The 20,968-nt window shown below is 47.3% G+C and overlaps 1 long non-coding RNA gene across 1 annotated transcript; it reads left to right on the top strand.

The window, feature by feature from the left end:
- The first annotated feature begins 3,148 nt into the window (after nt 1-3,148).
- On the top strand, nt 3,149-20,706 carry LOC109309255. The gene is made up of 3 exons (XR_002100857.1): nt 3,149-3,219; nt 7,672-7,674; nt 20,695-20,706. It is a non-coding gene; the product is annotated as an uncharacterized LOC109309255 (long non-coding RNA).
- Nucleotides 20,707-20,968: the final 262 nt, after the last annotated feature.

Here is a 20,968-nt window from a genome sequence, read left to right as displayed (position 1 = left end):
GCAGGGAACTCTCAGGGCTGCTTCAGCAGTCCAGCTGGCACAAGGGGTAGTGTCCCCAGGTACCAATTGACTGGGCCCCAGAAGCTCCTGGGAGCAAGTAGCCCTGAGCTACTTGCAAGGCAGCTTTTTGTACTAATGGGGCCAGGACAGGGCAGCTTTTTATATTGCTGGGGACAGCACGGGTACTGGCCCTGGGCTCTAGTTCCCCCTGGATGCAGATCCAGGAGGAGCCAGGGTGGGTTATTTTGCCCCGAGTGGCACAATTTGCTCCACAACAAAGTGCATGTCCAAGCACATGCACTAAGGCAAAAAGCCCTGGCTCAAATTTGCACTGCTTCTATTTGAGCAGCTGCAAGCGCATGTGTGGATGCGCCCACTGAAGCTATTTTGGACTGCTCTGGCTGTAAAAAGGAGCCTTAAAATGGCTAGGAACAAATGTTGTATTTGTCCCTGGACACATTTTTTCTGTGTTTGTCCAAGAACAGAAATATCATGGGATTGGCATGTACACATCACCTTTTCTTTTGGGGTTTAGTGAGTGGCTGAATGCACTGCCACTTTTCTGCCATTGATTCAATGATACAATCCTGGTATAACGGTTCAGATGCACTTGGCAATGCCCTGGGATAAACTGTTAGTAGTTTTTCTCCTGTGACACTTTTTTTTTTTTTTAAAGATTTTTTCCAAGGCATTGAACATGAATGTCTGAATGATTTCATTTTGTTCTGGGAAAAATGGTTTATCCTGGAACAAGTGTGACATCTGTTTCTAGTTAATTAGTACAAATTCAAGGGGAGTGTAGGTGAATAAGGCAAGCTTGAAAAGTCCATTTTAGCAGAAAATACGAAGCATCCACCTCTGGAAAACAACTGGATTATTCCCATCCCAGCCTGTGACTGCAATGGTGGGGGAGGGAAGTAACCAGCATTCAGAAGGGTACAAGCCAACAAGAATTAATGAGTGTCGCTGCTTCTCCCAACAGCGCTTTTTTTTTTTTCTGTTCCGCTGTAATAAACATGACAGTTTAATCAAACAAAATGTATTAGCTCTGGAAAACATTTACATGAACACATTTCCCCTTTAAAATATCAAATTATAAGCATTGCCAATTGCTTTTATTTGAAAATCATGCACAAAACCATTTTCCATGGTGCCTTTCAATGACAAAAGAAGTCAGTGATGTTTTGCATTGTCATCATACAAAATAGATCCCCTGGTCCAAGCAGGGGATCCATTTGTTTACAAATATGTAGCTTGAAAGAAAACAAAGCAAACACTGGGCCATAGGTAAAAGGATATTTTTTGTAGCCCCAAAGTAAATGTTTTTACAGAAACTATTTCAGAATAGAAAGATGATATAATAGATTTAAAGTGGTGTTAATTGGGCAGAGATACATCAAGTAGGAAAAAAAATACTGTGAGCAAATATTCTAGGAAATCACTAGAAAAATTAAATTGACTTTGTCCAGTATATTGAGTGATCCAGAAATAATTCTTGTCATGTGAATGTTATAGTTCAGTTTAGCCTTGAGTGCATTGTAGTTCATGAAATCATAGAAAAATTAGGGCTGGAAAGGACCTTGGGCGGTCACCCTTGCTCAAAGCAGGACCAGCCCCAACTAGATCATTCCAGTTTAGTTCAGTTTAACTAGGTATCAGCTTAGTAAGAGGAGAAGTCCCCTCCTTGGCAACTCGGTGGGATTTGTATTTGAAAAGCCAGAACCTGCTCTCTATTAAATAAATATAAATTTAGCATAATTTCACTGGCATTACTCCAGGTTTACCTCACTGTGATTGACTTGGTTGCTAAGCTACCCATGACCCCCAGGGAGTTCAGTTGTACTTGTGGATGCATCACTCTTCTAAAAATCAGCCCCAAGGTGTCCAAAATGCAGCTAGTTGGGATTATCTTTCTGTGCAATCAAAAATTCAGCAGCATTTAACTTTTTACCTATATTCCAGATTTTTATTAAAAAACACTTTTTTCTTGATCTGAAATTTCCTAACCTAAGGGGATATTTTTGGTGGCCATTTCCATTTCACTCAGAAGCCGTATTTTCCAACAGCTTAGCTCTCACGGTGTATCACCTCCATATCACAGCACAGCCATTGGCCATTCCTTGCTGTGGCTGAGAGAGACTAGGCCAGGGGATAAGGAAAACAGTGTAACTGAGCTCAGAAATAGAAAGTAGTACTTCCTATCTGAAGGCCACAGCGCAGACTTCCTCTGAAAACTATTACTCTGATGCCATCTTCTGGTTGTCTGTTCCATATTAATTGGTTCTGAATCAAGAAACTCTCTTCTCCATCTTTACTCTTGTGCCCGCAGAGATGAATCAGGAATAAAGTGTCCCTATTTGATGTGAGATTTACTATTTCCTTTCCTTTCTTTTGTTTTCCTGAAAGCTATCTAGGGCTAATGTGAAACATAGGGCTCTTGTACATGTGACAAGGGTTTATGCCCTCTAAATTGCAACTTTGGGTTTTATTTTTTTGGTCATTGAAAAGGTGGGTTTTATTTTTCCATCACTGAAACGTTGGGTTTTAGCAGCACACTATTCACAGTAAATTACTGCAGGTGGTGCCATGTAGCAATCCACCCTCCTGATCTCTTCATACTAAATTGCAGCGGGGGGTGCCCACATACCACTAATCCCACTACAGAGCGGTCATCTCTATAGCTCACACCTATTAATAATTCATTAATTTCATTAGTTTAATTAAATTTTAACTCATTTTAACATGTATCTTACAACCACCCCTATGAACAGGGGCCCAGCAGAGCTGCTCTGTTGGTTCCCCACCCCGCTCCCCCACTGGGAGTGTCTGGCAGCTTGGGGACTTCATTAGCAGCTGGAGAAAGTGCTGGTCCCAGCCATGTGTCAGCTGCATGTGGGCATGCAAGCTGCTAGGCTATGCTCTTTACGGGCTGGCACAGCGGTGGATGAAAAACTACCGCTGCACTTCCCCCCAGGGAAGGCATCCCCCCAGCCACTCTCTGCAGCGTGGATGTGGGAGTCTGCGCTGGAGGGTCAGCAAGCTGGGGTGGGTCCCGTCTCCATCAGCCCAGCAGTGCCAGTCAGCACAGCTCAGGCCTCCCAGTCACCAGCCCCTCAGAGCTGGCAGAGCAAGAGACTGCATTGTTCGTCAGGGGTGGATTAACACATGGGCCCACAGGGCCTGGGCCCAGGGTCCCCTGACAATCAGGGGCCCCCTGGGGTAGGGGACAGGGCAGGGACCCACCACACTCCCTAGCCTGCAGGGGAAAGTCAAATGCATGAGACCTAGAGGAAGGTGGTGGCTGGAAACTTGTCTGACCGCTCCATGGGAACAGCCAGGGTGAGGTGGCAGCAAGGATCCCTGCTACCCCTAGCTGCTCTTTCTCTCTCCTGTGCCTAGAAGGAACCTCATCCTGCCCTCCCTCTCAAGTGTCAGGTTGCAGGGCAGGCAGGCAGCTCAGGACAGGCTGTCGTGCCACTTATAGCAAATGCAAAGAGTGTGTGTGTGTGTGTGTGTGTGTGTGTGTGTGTGTGTGTGTGTGTGTGTGTGTGTGTGTGTGTGTGTGTGTAAAACCCCAAACTGACCCACAAACCACACAGCATGCAGTGCTTTAGTCCTGCTGCCAAGGGCTGCTTCGGGGCACAGAGAAGGGGAACCTGCTGCCCCTGGGATTTTCTGCAGTTCTTGACCCCAAATAAGATAACTAGCAAATTGCCCATCAAAAATGATATGGTAGGGACAAAGGCCTGCATTGCCCCCCACGCCACATTGGGTTGGGGTCTGGCTTCCCCCCCTTCCCCCCCTCCTCCGCTGCCTTGGGTCTAGGCCTACTTCCTCCCTTCCCTGCCTGATGCTTCAGGCCCAGGCTCATTCCCCCGGCTCCCAATCCCCCCGCCACTTCGGGTATGAGCCCGCTCCCCTCTTCCCCCACATTGTTTTGGGTCTGGTTCCCCCCTGATGCTTGGGTGCAGGCCTGTACCCTCCCACCCCCTGCCATTCAACCCCTCACCACCACCTCTCAGGAAGAGGGGGGGGAGCTTGCATGCAGTAGTGGTGAGTGGTGTGGCAGTGTCCATGCTCTGCTACCAGTAACCCCCCCCCCCCCCTTTCCCCCTCCCTTCCTGCTCTTTTCCCTGCTGCCTCCCCCTCCCCTCCGGCTGTTGTTGGGTGGGCAGACCCCCACTCCAGCCCCAGACTCCAAGGAGCAGGGCCCACTTTGCACCCTCCAGCCCATCAGTCCCTACTGCCATGGCGGCGCTCCACTGTGCAGGGGGGAGAGGGGGGTGAGGCCAATGCTGCACTGCTGGCACCCCGTACTGCTGCTGCCTCCAAGGAGCAGGGCTGGTGGGGGGCGATGCCAGCGCCACTGGCCTTGCCCCCCTGCTCCATCCCCTCCATCATGGCAGTGCCCTGGTCCCCGCCATCCCCCTTTGCCTCCAAGGAGCAAGGCCGAGGTGGGGGGAGGCTAGTGCCGCTAGCCCCATGGCCCAGCTCACCAGGCAGGCTGTGGGAAGGGATCAGACCCCTCTTCTTGTTGTAGCAGAAGCCTGAGGGGGAGAGGATGGTGGGGGGAAACGGGTCAGGAGTTCAACCGGATGATTGGCAGTCGGCAAAACCAGTCAGGCAGGGTTTAGTCCATGCTAATTGTCACTACAAGCCAGCAACCTGCTTGTCCAGTTAAGGTCCTGATTACTGACTTGTGGGGAGCAGGGGGATGGAAAAAAATAGCTGCTGCTAAGCTGTGCAATTATACTCACAATCAGGTGTTAAGTGCTCTGAGCAGACACCTGCAGGGCCAGAGCTCACCTCCTCTGTTGTTGCAAGGACTGTCAGCTGTCTGAACAGCAAGGGAACTTTGCGGCCCCATTAACCTCCTATTAGGTGTTAAATGCTTAGAGCAGAAGACTAGTATGCTTCACTGACAATAGCATGCTTCACTGTGTAGTATTTGTATAATAGTGCTAAGGGAGTCAGGGTATACTACGCACCACATTATCCCTGGTAATGGAGAAGGGAGCACATACATAGCAGACATCATTGATCAATCTCCAAAAGAGCCCAGGATTACCTTGATCTTAAACCCCTCAACATACCGTAGGGCCTTTTAGACACCCATCCCACCAAGTAAAATAAGAGATGACAAGGACTGATTAGTTTCTTTGAATTATTTGTTTAATAAAGTAATAAAAAGAGATCAGCAGAAGATTGATTCATGTCAGGTTCTCCAGTTACACCTGGTATCCTAGCACATTCATTACACACAAATATCTGCAAATTTTAGTGACACCTGGTGGACAAAGCAGCTCAGTACATGTAATTAATGAATTACCATATACATGTAACAAATTAATGGCTGCATAGTTGCAAGTTGGCACTTACATACTAAACTACATCAGAATGCGGTTCAGTTTGTAACTGTGAGAATTTAAAACCCCTAAAGCTTGCATATGTGTACAGGCAGCCCCCGCTTAACACGGTTTCACTTAGCGCTATTTCGCTATAGCGCTCATTTAAAATTCATGCCTCATTTTACTTAGTGCTGAGCCAGTTTTGTTATAGCACTCAGCAAAGCAGCAGCAGCAGGAAGTGGTGAGTGGTAGCGATTGGGCGGGCAGGTGGGCATGAGCTTGGGGCCTGCACTGGTGCTGCAGAACCAGGGCCAGCAGGGGTCCATGAGCACACTGCTTCAGTCTGCAAGCGTGCCGCTTCGGGCTGTGAGCACACTGCTTTGGTGCAGTGTGGGACGCTTACTGAAGGTAAACTCCTCACTCCTCACCTGGGGCAAGCAGGAGGGGCTGGGGCCTGGAGACCTGTGGGCTAGGGGGCTTTGGGGCTGGAGCCTGGTGCAAGCTCTACCAGCTGTAGGACACTTCTCTGCTCCCCCGCTTCACCTCAGGGAACGAGGAGGCACGTGGCATCAGGGCTGGGGAGTGGAGCAGTTCCCCGGAGCCAGCAGAGCATGCGCCAACCCCAGCCTCCATCCCTGCCTTGCCTCACCTCAGGGAGGAGCTGCTGCCTGCCCCGAGTGAGGCTCTGCCGGCTCCAGGGAACTGCTCGCGGCATCAGGGCTGAGGAGTGGAGCACTTCCCCTGAGCCCATGGGCAGCAGGAGCAGGGGGCCTGGGCCAGCACGTGGTTCCAGAGCGGCTGGAGGGAGGGGGGGTGTGGAGGAGAAGCAGCAGTGACAAGAAGCAGCGAGTAGGGGGCAGGCATGAGTGCGGGGCTCCTGCCAGTGGCGGCAAGGGCCCAGAGCAGGGCAGCAAGAGCACGGGGCCTGAGCTGGCACATGGTGCTGGAGCAGCTGGTGAGCAGGGGGGTGGGGAGAAGCAGTGGCGGCAAGAAGCAGTGAGTGTGGGGCCCCATGGTGCAGGATCTGGTAGGAGTGCGGGGCATGGACTGTGGGGCAGAGTGGCCAGCAGGCAGGTAGAGGGGTGGGAAGAGTCAGTGGTGATGGTGAGGAGCTACAGCAAGAAGCAGCAGTAACCAATTATTTCTATTTACATTAAACCCGATGGGGAAATGGATTTTGCTTAGCGTGGTTCTGCTTAACGCTCGGTTTTTCCATCACCAATCAAGAGTGTTAAGCGGGGGCCTGTAAAGTGTGATGCCACTAAGCTACACAAAGGAAAATTTTCATCACTTGCACATCATCTCCGTGTCTTGTGTACAAGTGCCCATACTACGCAACCAGGAGCTGAGACACTGTGATTGCTTTGAAGAAGGTATTATTTAATAATAAACACCAGGAGTGCTTGTGTGCATGCAGATTACAGCCCCAAGGACTATACAGTCTAGAGAGCACTAAACACCCTGGAGAACCCAGAGGAAAAGTCTCTGATTCTTGTTTTTCTGACAAAACTATAAGGAGTAGTAAGTTAGCACTGAAAGGCTTTATGACATAGTCATTCCATAATTGCCCACTTTGAGATTTCTTGCTGTTTCCATTGAGTCAGCTGTTACTGGCAACTGTTGAACACAGGATATTGAACTAGATGGAGCATTGGTCTGAACTAGCATGTCAGTTCCTAAGTTCCACAGTGGGAGTTTCTGGAAGCCACAGAAACTGTCCAGAGGAGAGCTGGACAACCTCAAATCATGTGGGAAAGGGATGGGAGGGCCTTGCTTGGGAGAGAAAGGCAATAACACAATATGTGCCTTCATTCCACCTCCCAGCCACTCTTCACTATTCAGGGGTATTTCTCCATAGACTGAGGGAGGGGTGAGGGGAGGAGGGGAAAGAGCAATCCTGTGCGGCATTTTCTTCCTCAGATTCACTCAGGATGCTTTAAGCAGAGAGTCCAGTTGACTATAAAAACCACATCTCCAGAGGGGTCATATTTTGCCTCTCTATCATGGGAAAACAGTCAACCCAGTTTGGTGAAAATTAATAGTAGTGATTCGCAACTAGTGAAGACTCTCAGCTCTCCAGAGCCTGTCTGGAAAAAAGCAAAAGACAAAACAGTGCTGTATTTCCCATCTTTAAAATACACACAAATATTTTTATTTTATTTTTCACCAGAAAAACATAAACTAGCTCCTTATATTAAGAGACTCCTGCATGCATTATTATTCAACTCAGCAGCTTATGCTCTTTTAAAGGTTTTTAAGGAATGGTAAGCAGAAATGAACATGATTACTGAGCTCAAAAGAAACGAGAGTGTTTCCTTGTCAGAAAGTCCAGCCCTCATCTAACCATTAGAGATGAAATTGTTTCCTTGCCTCACTTGCAGAGCTTGGTGACCCAGACTCCTACTTTTCATTATAGAAAGATTATAGTGCTCCAAGGTTAAATGGATTTCAAGTGGCCTGTGTCCCATCAGCTTCACAAAATTAAAGTAGTTTCAGATCCTACAGATGTCCTGGTTTCCCTCTGCCACTTCGGGTGGTTTTACAATTACGTTGTCCTATTTTTAAAAAATGTTTTGCTCCTTCCTGCTCCTGTGTAAAAATCAAACCCACAACCGACAAGGGAAAGAGATTAACAGTTTTAGGGAAACTGAAAATCTGCAGAGTGCTGCCACTGTTTCCTCTAAACTCTCTCAGTTAGAATAACCTCAGAAACAATAGTAGATGGAAAACATTCCAAAAGGGAGTGATTTTTAAATGGCTTTATATCCCTTTTAGCTGAAGCTTTCGTTTATTAATAAGATTAATTTTGATTCTCTTATCTAATTGTTAAACCCCCCACACAAAAGTCCTTAAAATAAAATGAAAAAAAGTGATCTGAAGCTTCAGTTATCTCCTCTGAAGGATTTTGACAAGGGAAGAACTTTATGAAACCAGTTTGCTTATATTTCTGTTGTGCAGGTGTTTATGTTTGTTGAGAACTGTAGGACAGAGAGTGACTAAAGGGGCAGGGAAGGCCATCAGCAGGGTATGTGGCAGGCACTCTGCTGTGAGGCTGAGGCCCAAAGAGCCAGGGCCCAGTCAGCAGACTTGGACTGAGGGAACTTGGGTGGAAGAAAAAGGGACTGAGGCTAAACGGGTTGAAGCTTGGACAACAGGTGGCTTTGAAGGGGCCCAATATTAGTCTGGTGCAGAAAGAGAGAGACTTTGGGTGTCAGGGTCTGAGTCCCAAGTCAAGTGGGTCAAGTTGAGCCCATGAAGTAGCAAAGAAAGAACTAGGATATACACCTAAGGCTCAATAGCCTCCAAAGGGAAGTCTCCCTTCTTCCATTCTTCATTAACGACAACAAGACGTGGCAGATGAGACACCAGAGAAAGACCCTGAGAGGCAGGAATGAAGGCTGGATAGGACTAAGGCAACCATCAAGGGGTGCTACAGCAACCCCAGGGTGTATCCAGTTACAAGGAGGCCTTTTCAGACTATAGTAAATATATAGAAAACCATGCTTAGTGCAGTGATGCTCAACCATGGCACTGTGGGATGCTTTGTGATCCCTTCAAGGATGCCATGGAATGCCATGCAATAGCACGGTGACGTGTGCAAACATGATTCATGGAGAAACAGAAATGTAAAATAGGAACGTATAGGGTTAAAAACATTCTGACCTGTTGTGGTCTGCTTGAGTTCTTTGCAACAGAATTGTTCTACTATTTTTCTGTAGTCAAAAAACAAGGGGAAACTAAGAGCTGGCCTCCTCTGAGGATGGCCATGAGTCTAATGAGGGCTGCCCTGTGTTAGTGGATTTGGCTGTGTTTTGCTGATAACCCTGAGACTGTAAATCCTTATCTGTGTATTGAAGACGGAAGGGTTTACCCAAAATTTCATGAACCTCATTGCACCTAGGCTGGGTTTAGGGTGGTTAGCAAAACAGGCCATTGTTTTGTGGGCTTGTTCTCAAAATAAGAGCATCATTTTTAGGCTTCTGTAATCTACCTTTTGTTTTCAAGGACAGAAGCACTCTTAGTACAGCTAGAACCATCACTGTAAGCAAGAAAGCAAAGGAGAGGACTCAGCATTGCCCCATGAATTGCACAGTCATTTATACCTGAGCAAAATGAGTTTGCAGTGTTACCAAACCAAGATGGTGTCATTTCACACCCAGTCTGCACTAAATGATTGCATGCTGTGCAGGACCACAGAGCATCAGAACTGCTTTGTCAGCTAGGGATGCGAGATAATCAGACATTCATGCCCAGTGTAGCTGCACCAGCATGGTGGAGACAAATTTGCTTACAGAAGAGTGCTTCTGTTGGCTTAATTTACATCAAAAAGAGGTGAGAAGTAGTTAGCTATTTTGTCTGTAGTTAGGGAGAATGCAAGGTAGTTTTGCACCTTATAAATTAACTAATCAGAGATGTACAGTATGAGTTTATCGAGTACAGGCAGGTAGCACATTTGTAATGTAAGATGCCCTGTAAAGTCAGCGTGCCCTTAGATAAGTGATTTTCAACCTTTTTAGACTAGGGACACACCTCCTTGTTAGAATCTAGGCACCCTTTGGAAAATGCCAGATCTTGGTTTTTCGCTTGCTTTTTGACTATGGAAAAATAAGAGAACAGCTGTTGCAAAGAATAGAGCAATAGTTGCAAAAATCTCAAAGTGACAAGTCAGAATGTTTTTGACACTGTGGATTCTTATTTGGAATCTCTGGGTTCATCCTGTATATCACATTTAAGTGTTTGCACACATAATCATAGATGGCAGAAGGGGCGGCTAATCGTGCTTAGCCCTCCCCTCAAACGTGGGGCAATGGTAGGGCCACAAGGCCGCCTGGGCATGGGCTTCTGGTGGGTGCAGGGGAGGGGTGAACATGCAGCTGTGAGGGAGGGAGTGGGGCTGGGGCTGGGGATGGGGCAGGCGCTGTACAGCCGGGGCAGGGCAGGGCAAGGGGTGCAGGACTGAGTCGCGAGTGGCTCATCTGGGGGCCATTGCTCTTGCTGCTATACGTACTTCAGGAGGCATGGGGGGAGCGTGCACCAGATCTGTGCAGGGCAGAGCAAGCTGCTGCTGCAGGCCCGGGCCGGGGCTATACTGGGCTCTTCTCAGTGGGGTGGGGGGCTGGGCTGGGCAGTCAGTGGCAGCACTGGAATGGGGGTTACAGAGGGTCTGCAGCCACCACAAAATTCGCCATAGCCCCTGCAACCTCTCCTCCCAGCACTGCTGCCGCCAGCCCTGAGCGCAGCATGGCCCAACCCCCCTGCCAGGAAGAGCCCAGCCCCAGTCCACAGCCCGCCCTCACCCCACACACACATCCTAGGTACATGGCCTCCATGGCCTCCTGGGGTGTGTGCAGTGGCAGGAGCCCCCACTCCCTCCCCGTGCCAGGTGCCCCCAGACAAGCCACTTGAGGCTCTGTCCCATGCCTCGCCCCAGCTGTGCAGGGCCTGCCTTTTCCCTAGCTCCACTCCCTCCCTCATGACTGGGAATGGGGAAGAGGGGGCAGATTGAAGCCCCAGCAGAGGGAGGGAGCAGGACACAGGCAGAAGCAGGGTGCTGGGGCAAGTGGCTCCTGCCTGTGTCCCACTTTCTCCCTCCCCATTGGGGCTTCAATCTGCCTCCCCCTATGGCCCTTCCCCCTCCCCCTGCCCTTTTTCCCAGACTTCCCTGCACACCATGGAGCGCATGTATGCACACACACGCTCATCCCCCCTAAATATTTTTTTCTCTGTCTGCCTATGCATATAATAGTGCTAATATTGCAAGGTACCTTTAAAGGATCCTGTGGCACCCTGGCTGAGAATCGCTACCTTAGGGACGTATATGGGCTGAAATGGCAAAAGCAAGATGCACCATAGATGCAAATAATTATAAAAATATAAAATGAGTTTGATCACCTAATCCAGACCTTGGTGACATTAATCTGTGTAACAGCACCATTATGCATATGGTGGCTTGAGACAATGGGCCATGTCTGTGTTCACAGACCTTTCTCTGCAATAGGAGTGGTACTGCAGGGATGAAAGGGAGTAAGGGCAAAAGGGTATGTTCAGAGCCACAGAGATAAGGGAAAGTTTAGTAGCAGGGTTACAGTAGTATTGAAAGTGCTAATCAAAACTGGGTTTCTGCTGTGATAGACACTGTACAGACACAGAGAGATAGGCATTGCTCCAAAAAGCATACATTCTAGTTAACCAGATAGAAGAAAACTGGAAGAAAGGAAGTCTTCTTATCCCCATCTTATAGAAGCGGGGTTGAGATACAGAAATTAAGTGACTTTCCCAAGATTACAAAGGAAGTCTGTGGTAGAGCCAGGACTTCAGTCTGGGTCTTTTGAGCCCAGAGACAAATGTATTAAAATCAAGGTCATCTTCTGTCTCTGAAATTGCACTGAAATAATAGCGTATCATTCACGTAATTCTCAGCTGAAGTGTGTGCTACCAGCTTCAGTTGTACTGAATACTAGGGGCATGTGAGGCGGACCATATTCGATTAGTTGATTTTGATCACTGTCCCCGATTTGATTTGGCCAAATCCAGATCTGAAGATGTGATGCTGATTCAGAGAATCAGCGATTCGGCTATAGACACAGCTTTAAATATTTTTTTTCTCCATACCTCAAGGTACCAGGTGTGGCTAATGAACGCTGCAATGCTGGGGGGGATGGAGCATCCCATGGGACTGCGGCCCTCCACGTGCTCCCCGGCAGACCCAAAAGTGGACCAGAACTGCTTCTGGTCCACTTCCAGGTCTGCTGCTGAGCGTGCTAGGGAGCCCCCCCGTGCTCCTGTGGGACATTCCAGGTGCTCCAGCATTGCAGCATTCATGAGCCACCTGCTACCTAGAGGTATGTAGAAGAGACATTTAAAGCTGTGTCTATGTCCGAATCTTCTAATCTTTCTGAATCAATTCAGAGGGTTCTGATTTGATTCGGGGAGTTTAAAGGGTCTTCTGATTCAATTTGGATTCGGAGACTTGGCCACCGAATTGGGCCGAATCAAATTGGGGCTGAAGCTTTGCACAGCCCTACTGAATACCTCCACAAAGAAAAGAAACAAAAGCACAAATGCTGGCATTTTGTAAATAAATAAAGTAGCTCTGAAATCCAACCTATTCCTGGAAGTGTTAACTCACTTAGAAACCTTTTAGTGAGCCATATTGATTATATGACCATGCATACACCAGCTTCAGATGTTGCAGTAGCACTGAACAAGAGGCAGTATATTATTAGCACATCAGTTGCTCTCCTGATGTAAAAAAAAGGAGTTTTAATTGGGCTAATAATGATGGGCTCAGCCATATGCTGAGACTGTCCAGCCATCATGAAATTATTTTGCAATGAGCAAGTCTGTTTTCCAAGGAAGAGCCTTTCATGGTATTGCTGGTCTGTGACTTTATTTGTGAGGGACATTTGTGATTTTTTTTTTAAATAGGCTGTATTTCAAAACACAGTGGTACTAACCTCTCTGGTAAAGTAATTGTTTAGTTTGAAACAGGGGTGTCAAACTTAACTGACCCTGCCCGCAGGCTGGATCCAAATCATGAGGTCCTTGCTAGCCAGCATCAGCAGCAGGATGATCACTGACACTGATGGGGTGAACAGTGGTTCAGGGGCTAATGCAGCCATTTCTCATGCCCTCCCTTCTACCCCCTTCCTGCCACTGCCAATATGCATCACTAACTGGGCTCAATACCTAAGGGTTCCATGGCAAGCCCTGCCCCAGCCCCAGCCTTGGCTTGCCTCCAACATTTCTGACCCCTCTAGGATTCTTCCAAGCCAGTTGTAACAGCTTTGTGGGCCTGATTTGGCCCATGGACCTTATCTTTGACACCCTGGGCTAAAAAAGTGGTTTCCTAACTTAAGAGGGACAACTAAGCAAATTCACACACCCAAGGGCCTCATTTTCTTAGCACTAGCATGGCACCAGAGGTCTAGGACTTATATGGGGCAGCCACAAATACATACAGGGTGAGTCTACATGAGACATTAACTGTGTAGTAGCTTAATAATACTGCACAGAAGCATGCCAGGCAAAACCCATGCTAATATGCTACTGTAACCCGAGCAGTACTCCAAGAGGTACCCCCTCTCCAATTGAAGGGATCAAAGCAGGTGCACAAGTGCTGTGGGAGGTGTAGGGACTCTCCTCCCCTCTAGAGCAGAGCCAGACCACCAATGGGGACTTAACCATATACCTTTTAATACTGGGAACATAACAGGCATAAATCAGAGCGTATAGTGGACACTACAATGCCCCAAGGGGGCAGGATTCAACAAAGGTTAGACGCTTACAATCACTGACAAAAAACAGAGTTAACAAAATATAAAACACAGACAGCAGAACAAACAATATGGGTTGGTGAAATATACAAAGGGCACAAAATGCAAGATGTCAAATACCAAGGAAACATAAGGCCTTGGTACCTGGAGGGGGAGAAAACACAATAGCCCCTTTCCACTGCAAGAAGATTTGCTTTTTGTTATCTCACTCACCCCAAATCACCTTAGCTGGGACTTGAACCCATATCTCCCACATGGTAGGCAGGAATGCTGCCATATAGCCACTATGGGTAGCACAGCTCTAGCCTGCCAGGGGTCTTGACTTTCCCAGAGCCCCAGCCTCATCTAGAGCTGCTTGGCCTCTGATTGGAGGAGCCTGAAGCAGAGCTGGAAACCTCTCAGGTTGCAGCTCCTTCCTGGAGCTGGGGAGCCTCTTCTGCTGGCTGCAGCCTCTCCTTGGGGATCCTGGAGCCCAGTGGGGGCCTCTCCTGCCAGCCACATGCCATGCTGCTGAGGGTCCCACTGTTGCCTGCAGGTCCTGCTCTTTCAGAGCACTGCTCCTGCCCCTCTGGCTCAGCTCTGTGAAACCCCTTCCTTGTTGCCCCTCGCTGATCTCTCCCCTGAGTCAGCCCATGCTGCCCCTTTTATCCCCCTCCAGGTGACCCAAGGGGCCAATCGGGACATGGGGGGGGTGAGTCTGTGGGGCCTGATTGGTGCGGAAAAGGAATCCCAAGTCCTCCAATCATCTTTTACCCCTTCAAAACCGTTGGGCCAAATCATTACCAGATTGGTGAGGAAAGGGAATCCCAAGTCCTCCAATCATCTTTTGCCCTTTCAAAACCCCTGGGCCAGGTCACTGCCAGCCAGCCCGTCACACTACTGTGCAGTAAGTGTCGCTAAGAACCCATGTACCAGCACTCCTGTGCAGTAGCGCAAGTTACTGTGCATTGATTTAGTACTTGGTTATCCAAGTACTAAACTTAATGTGCAGTAGCTATAGTGCATTAATGAATGTGTAAACGTGTCCACAGTGTGTGAGGAAGGCAAGGTACTGTGCCCCCACAACTGCCAGAGTACTGCTGGGATAGTGGAGGGGGTGATTTCAGTTAAAGGGTAGGCTGTTAACAGGGGATGGGTGAGAGCTCATTTCCTCTCATTCATTTCCTCATGAGTCAGTGCAGGGTTTGCAAGTTAAGCTTCCAACCCTGTTTTGGGCTCCTTTCCCAAAAGACACCTCTATGGAGGGAAATGCCTCTGTTTATAATTGGGGCTATTGCCTAGTTCTTGGACCAAACAGAGAATAAGTTAATCACAGTGCATTCACAAAATGGATTCTCTCATGTGCGCTCAAATTATGCTGCTAACGCTCAGTTCAGAGGGTTCAGGCTGTGCCAGGCTATACTTTTATTGGCAGCTTGCCAGGAGTGAGATGACAATGGAGTTATTGCAGCCAACTACATCTAGAATGTGGCCACAGAAGCTGTGAACAAGATTGGGCTGGTGAAGCCCTTGATATCATCTGATTACATGGAGGCAGGGTTTTCCCCCCTCCCCCTCCGCCCAGCAAAGGCTTTGAGAGGATGCCAAGGCCATAGCCTTTGGCCATAGTCTCTCAGCTCCAGGTTTCCAGCAAGCCAATGCCATTTTAGCTGTGCAGCCAGGACTTCTCCAGGCTGCTTTTGTCTCTGGTGAAATAATAGTTAGAGACTGAATTTATCTTTTTTGCCTGGAGTCTGCAGGAGCAGAGAGGAACTATGTGCATCTCCCCAGCTCAGTCTTAAACTGACTCAGACCACCTTTCAGTCTCTATTTCTTCCCATACACCAGGGGCGGGCAATTATTTTGGCTGGAGGGCTGCTTAATGAGGTTTGGTGAGCTTCTGAGGGTTGAGTGGGTAGCTCCGCCCCTTGAAAATTGCTCCACCCCCTGGGTGCCATCTTGGGACCAGAAGTCCTGCCCTCTAACCCCTGACCTTGCCACCAGAAGTATTTCCCCTTGCCCACTGGAAATATTCCTTTTGGGAGGCAGGGGTTGTCATTTTAGAACCATAAAGAAACCAAATCATACACTAAAAGTCAAACACCTACTATAACATACTTCAATTGTATTGCAATAAATATTTTATCATGATTTGTGTTTGCATACAATAACTCATAAATAAAGTCTTTGTCTTGTATATTGTGGGGGGGCGTATGAGGGGGTTTATGAGAGGGTGTGGCTATGTGTGAGGGGGCATACGGTATGTTGGGGGGTGTATATGTGTGGGGGGTTGTGGGGGAAGAATGTGGGTGTGTGGTGTTTGTGGGCTGGGGGGGGAGGACCCCACCACATACACAGTTCCCTGTGGCATGCAGCCCTGCTGGCAGCAGCGGCAGCAGCAACAGCAGCAGGTAGGGGTGTTCAGGGCACATGTGCCAGGTGCAGGTGCTGGTGTCCAGTAGCATGCGGCTCCAGCTAGTGCTGCACATTGTAGCAAGGAGCGTAGCCCAGCTGGGCCACCTCTATTGTACAGGTCTCCCTGCATGCATGTGTAGCTCCCAGCATGCACAGGTTCTGCACTCGTGCACCACTGGAGGGAAGCTCCACGTGTTGGAGCAGGCTGCCTTCCTTGCCCCCTGCTGCACAGGTCCCAGGACTCCACCAGAAATGGAAAGCAGCCCCAGACCCTGCTTCCCTCAAGAGTCATGGGACTAGCACAGCAGTTAGTGGTGAAGGCAGCCAGCTCTAGCGTGTGGAGCTTCCCTCTGGTGGTACACTAGTGTGGAACCTGCACATGTGCATGGGGAACACTGTGCAATATTAATACATTCATAGATGTTAGGCTCGAAGATCACCAAGTCCGGCCGGCCCCCTGGCCCAGGGGCAGGAAGTCAGCTAGGGTCAAAGGATCCCAGCGAGATAAGCATCCAAACCTTTCTTGAAAGAGTCCAGAGTATGTGCCTGCACCACTTCTGGAGGGAGGTGCTCATCCAGGCTGCGCTCCTCGCTGTGATGTGCAGTGCTGGCCAAAGCTGCGCACCGCTGGCCAGCAGTGCCTATGCTGGGCATGAGCACCCTGAGCACCCCAGTCTGCTGTTGCTCCAGCTGCTGCCAGTGGGGGCTCCACACCATGGGAAGGGTATGGGGGCATGCTCATTCCCCCCCCCCACACACATTCACACACACCTGAGCTCTGTGCTGTTGCTGCCCCCTGGGTTCAGGCTCTGTGCTCCCGCTCAGCTGCAGCTCCCCCACCAGCCCTGGCCCTGCCCCTGCTGCTTCCCTACCTGCTGCCCAGAGCATGCAGGACACCAAGGAGGCCAAGCAGGTCCCCAGCTGCTGCTGCAGTAGGGCTGGGCCCTTCTGCCCACAAGGGTTGGAGCCAGGTGCAATAGGGTATGTTGGTGGGTTGTATAGTGGGTGCCTTGCTCCCACCCTCATGAGCAGAAGGACTGAGCAGGGTACAGTTTGTTGGCAGGAACTGCGGGTTGGATTAAAGTGCTTGGCAGGCCAGATTTTGCCCACCCTTGCCATAGACCGTGTGACTCATGGGAAGGGTATTAACGATGCCATGGAGGTATCAGAATTGTTTTCTAGTTGGAAAGGGAGATTGACATACAGAAGAAGGAGTTGGGGAGTTGATCTGGGTCCATGTTAAACAGGCAGGCCAGACTTGACAGTGTAACCTTTAAATCATAATTTAAAGCAAAAAAATTGAGCAAAACTGGCTTTTAACATTAAATGTGTACGTAAAGCCCAGTGAGTCAATGGGAGTGTATATTTATCCAGATTAGTAAAGTGAAGTATATATATAAGTTCTTTGTTGGATGGGGGCTGAAGTGATGGGGCCTACTGAAACAACCTTATTGTTCTGATGATGGGCCCTGATATAGGATGCTCAGTTATATCACACTGATTCCTCTTATTTTGAGACCTGAAAAAGAGCCAATTAGATATTGGGAAATTATAGGGTTTTTTCAGTTCACTTTTCCACATCAAGTGCTAATTAGACAAAATCTTAGCTGGGATAGTTGAGGCAGAAATTAGCCTGCTTTGATTATGGAATTGGACTAGTTGCCTCCTGCACTCCCTATTTCTTCTATGATTCTCTGATTTACAAAACTGACTGAAATACTGGCTATGGAAAAAAAAGACATTTGACCTTATTGTTTCAGGTTAAGGCTAGTAGCCACACTATCATATCATATCCTGGGTTTATTTAAGAAATAATTCATTGTTGCCAACACTTAAAATAGTCAGTGTTTTTCTTGAAACCGCAGTCTCTATAGTTTTGCACTTCCACCTGGATCTCAGCTTCTGTTTTTTAAAAGGTGAATTTTACCTCTCATGGATGCAGAGAGAAGCTTGAAAACACAGTCTTTTGAAAGCTCAAATCCAGAAGGCAAACAAAAAGACCTGTGATATTTAAAAATAGCAATTTGTCAAGCCAATCTTGTTATTTTTGTGAACTGGACTAATGATTTCTGAAGGCACAACTGAACATGCAAGTCATGTTGCAAATATAATTTGAAAGAAAAAATGTGACATTCTACAGATTTACCTCACAAGGTTCACACCAAAGCCACTGTACTTTATTTTCTGTATCTTACTACAAACAAAATATCTTGGGTAGGCCAATTCATCTCAATGACTACAAGAGCCTTATGCATACATATATAAACTAGTAAAACCTAGTGAAGAATTGATAATGAATAACAAATTCAACATATATTGCTCTTTTATTGAATTCTGGAGGTCTCAGATGTATTCATTTGAAAATATTTGTGTATTTTTAACATACATATTTTGTTCTTATTCCAGCACTCATTGAATGTAGGAAAGACTTCCATTGGTTTAGGGAGCTGTGGATCACATCTATGTTCTACAAGCAATTTATAGCATATCTTTATAAATTCACAATGATAATTAATCGCAAGTCACATGCAGTTTTTTCTGTTCTCTGACTGGATGTTGTGTGGAACTAAAAAGGAAGTAGACTGAACTATACCATTTGAAATTAGCTTTTGCTGTCAGGGCTAGTTCATTAAAGTCACTGGGCACCTTTTCATTGCTTTCCGTGGGCAAGGATTGGACTTTCAACAAATAGAACAGTTTTTGTGATATCTTTTATTGGAGTCCATCCAATAAAATAAATCAACAAAAAAACCCTTCCTTTTTGCAGATTTTCTGGATCATCACGACTGCAACAACAGCCCATCCCTACCACAAGAAATGCAACAGCCTTCAAACCAAATAGTCGTGTTTTGCATGTAGTCCTGCTAAACTCAAAGGGTAGATCCCCAACAAGTGTCAATTGTTCCAGAGAATCCGGTGCATCTATGACACTTTTTCCTGGCTAAAGATCTGAAAGCCTAAGAGGTCAAATGTTTGTGGAAAGTAAATGCAAAAGTTCACAAAAGTACAGCTGAGTCACAATCCACTTTCAAATTCAAAGCAAAGTTTGTAGACAGATCTGTCCATTATTTGCTCACCTCTACCAGCCAGTGTATCATTGTACTATTCCAAAAGCTTTGTTTGCAAAAAGCTATGGGTTATATGAATGGAAAGGATTTGAAAATGTTACAGGCTAATCTCCTTCACTGGAAGTGCTTGAGGTTCTATAAACCACATACAAGTAAAAAATCAGTGATCATTCAGGGGGCTTTTCTGATTCCTAAATAACTAGACAATAAGACACACACAAACTAGCATCCTATTAACTAATCAAATTGGTATGGTTAAAAGAATCACTAAGAACCTCTAGTCAGCATTATCCAGCTAGCACAAGAACATTTCAGCCTTAAGGAGAAACTGCCTCAGTCCTTCCAGTTGGTCATGAGGCAGCCTGGGCTTGATTATACTATGTAAACTTTGGACTTATTCCTCAGCTGTGCCCAATTCATACTCTGTTCAGGGGAATAGGGAGAGGTAAAGGTGACCTTAAGCTACTTTTCTGCCTTTCTCAGTTATGAGCCTGACCCTGGGCCTGTTCAGCTCATGGCACAAGTTACTGCAGTCTCAGGACTTCCACCATTTCAGTGTATTCTCTGGGCATCTGGATAACATGTGAATGACCATACTGAAAGCTGCAGAAAGATTCAGGAGGATGCAAATATGTATCTCCTTCCTTCTGTTGGCAGTGCTTCACTCTGATGAGCTACCTAAAGGGTTGCTTGCAAAAAATTGGGTCTTTTGTCCCTGTTCACAAGGTGTGTAAAAGGTCTCTGGGAGAGAGAAGACAGAGCTATTACCATATTTCCTCATATTAAACAGTGTTTACCACCCCACCCCTTCCAACCCAGCTACTGGAAATCATAGTGTGCATTATATGTGAGAAATATAATTAGAGCAGTTCCTGCATGTTATTGGCAAAAGTGATAGTAAAACGTGCATGTGACTCATAGGGAGCAAAATAATGATCAGGTTCTGCTCCCTAGCTGCTGCTACTCAGGGCCCAGTTATGCCGTAACTTTAGGTGGCTTTTGGAGCTCTGAGCCCCTGGACTGTCTGCACGTTAACACAGTTTAAGTGGCTTAAAACACTCATTATTTGGTTTAATGTTATGCCACTCCAGGGCAGTATTATCTCTAATCCACTTAATTTTGCTTCTGTTCCATTAACTTGTGGCTACTCTCCACAGCTTTTCTGCCCAAGTTGAAGTCCTCCAGCATCCTAGGAGACAGTGGTCCCTCTTGAGTCAGAGTGAGCAAAAACACATGGGTCACAGTGCCTGCTCACCAAGTCTCTAGTGGCAAGTCACAGCTGTGTGGTACGGGTCAGTCAGAGCGCCTTTTCTGCCTTAATGTGCAACTGCTCCACTAAGCTGAACAACACTAAGTCAATTAACATTTCTGTAGCTTTAGTGTATGGTGTACCAAGGCCCTCAGTTACTTACTAAAAGGTTACTTATTAATGCTACTTTTTCTTCATTCTGCCTTTCAAAAATAAGGTGAGCATTATATTCTGCGGGGGTGTTGTATGCAATAAAATACAGTAATGCTTCCAGAGCCCAAGGGCCTATATCCATTTTACTCCCCATGTAACTAAGTGTATATTGAATATATCTAAGTTATGTCACCTGGGGTGACCAGAATCTCGAACAGCTGGTCTATTTAGGCAGAGGTGGACACAGGCATGGGAACCGGGCAGCCACTTGGGGCCTGGACAGAAAGGGGGCCCAAAAATGGTATTGGCCAAATCTGTTATTTGATTATCATTATCTCTGGTGAAAGGGGGCCTGATACTAAAAGTTCACCTGGTGCTGCCAGGAGTCTAGCTATGGTACTGTACTTAGGCATAACACTGGACTGTACACTTTGTTACAAGAAGTACATATTAAACACAAAGGCAACACATGAAACAACA

The sequence above is a fragment of the Crocodylus porosus genome, unplaced genomic scaffold (assembly GCF_001723895.1).
Source record: "Crocodylus porosus isolate Cpor-Errol unplaced genomic scaffold, CroPor_comp1, whole genome shotgun sequence".
NCBI classification, from domain to species: Eukaryota; Metazoa; Chordata; order Crocodylia; family Crocodylidae; genus Crocodylus; species Crocodylus porosus.
The sequence above is the reverse complement of the archived record's forward strand: the minus strand, read 5'-3'. Positions and strand labels throughout refer to the sequence as shown.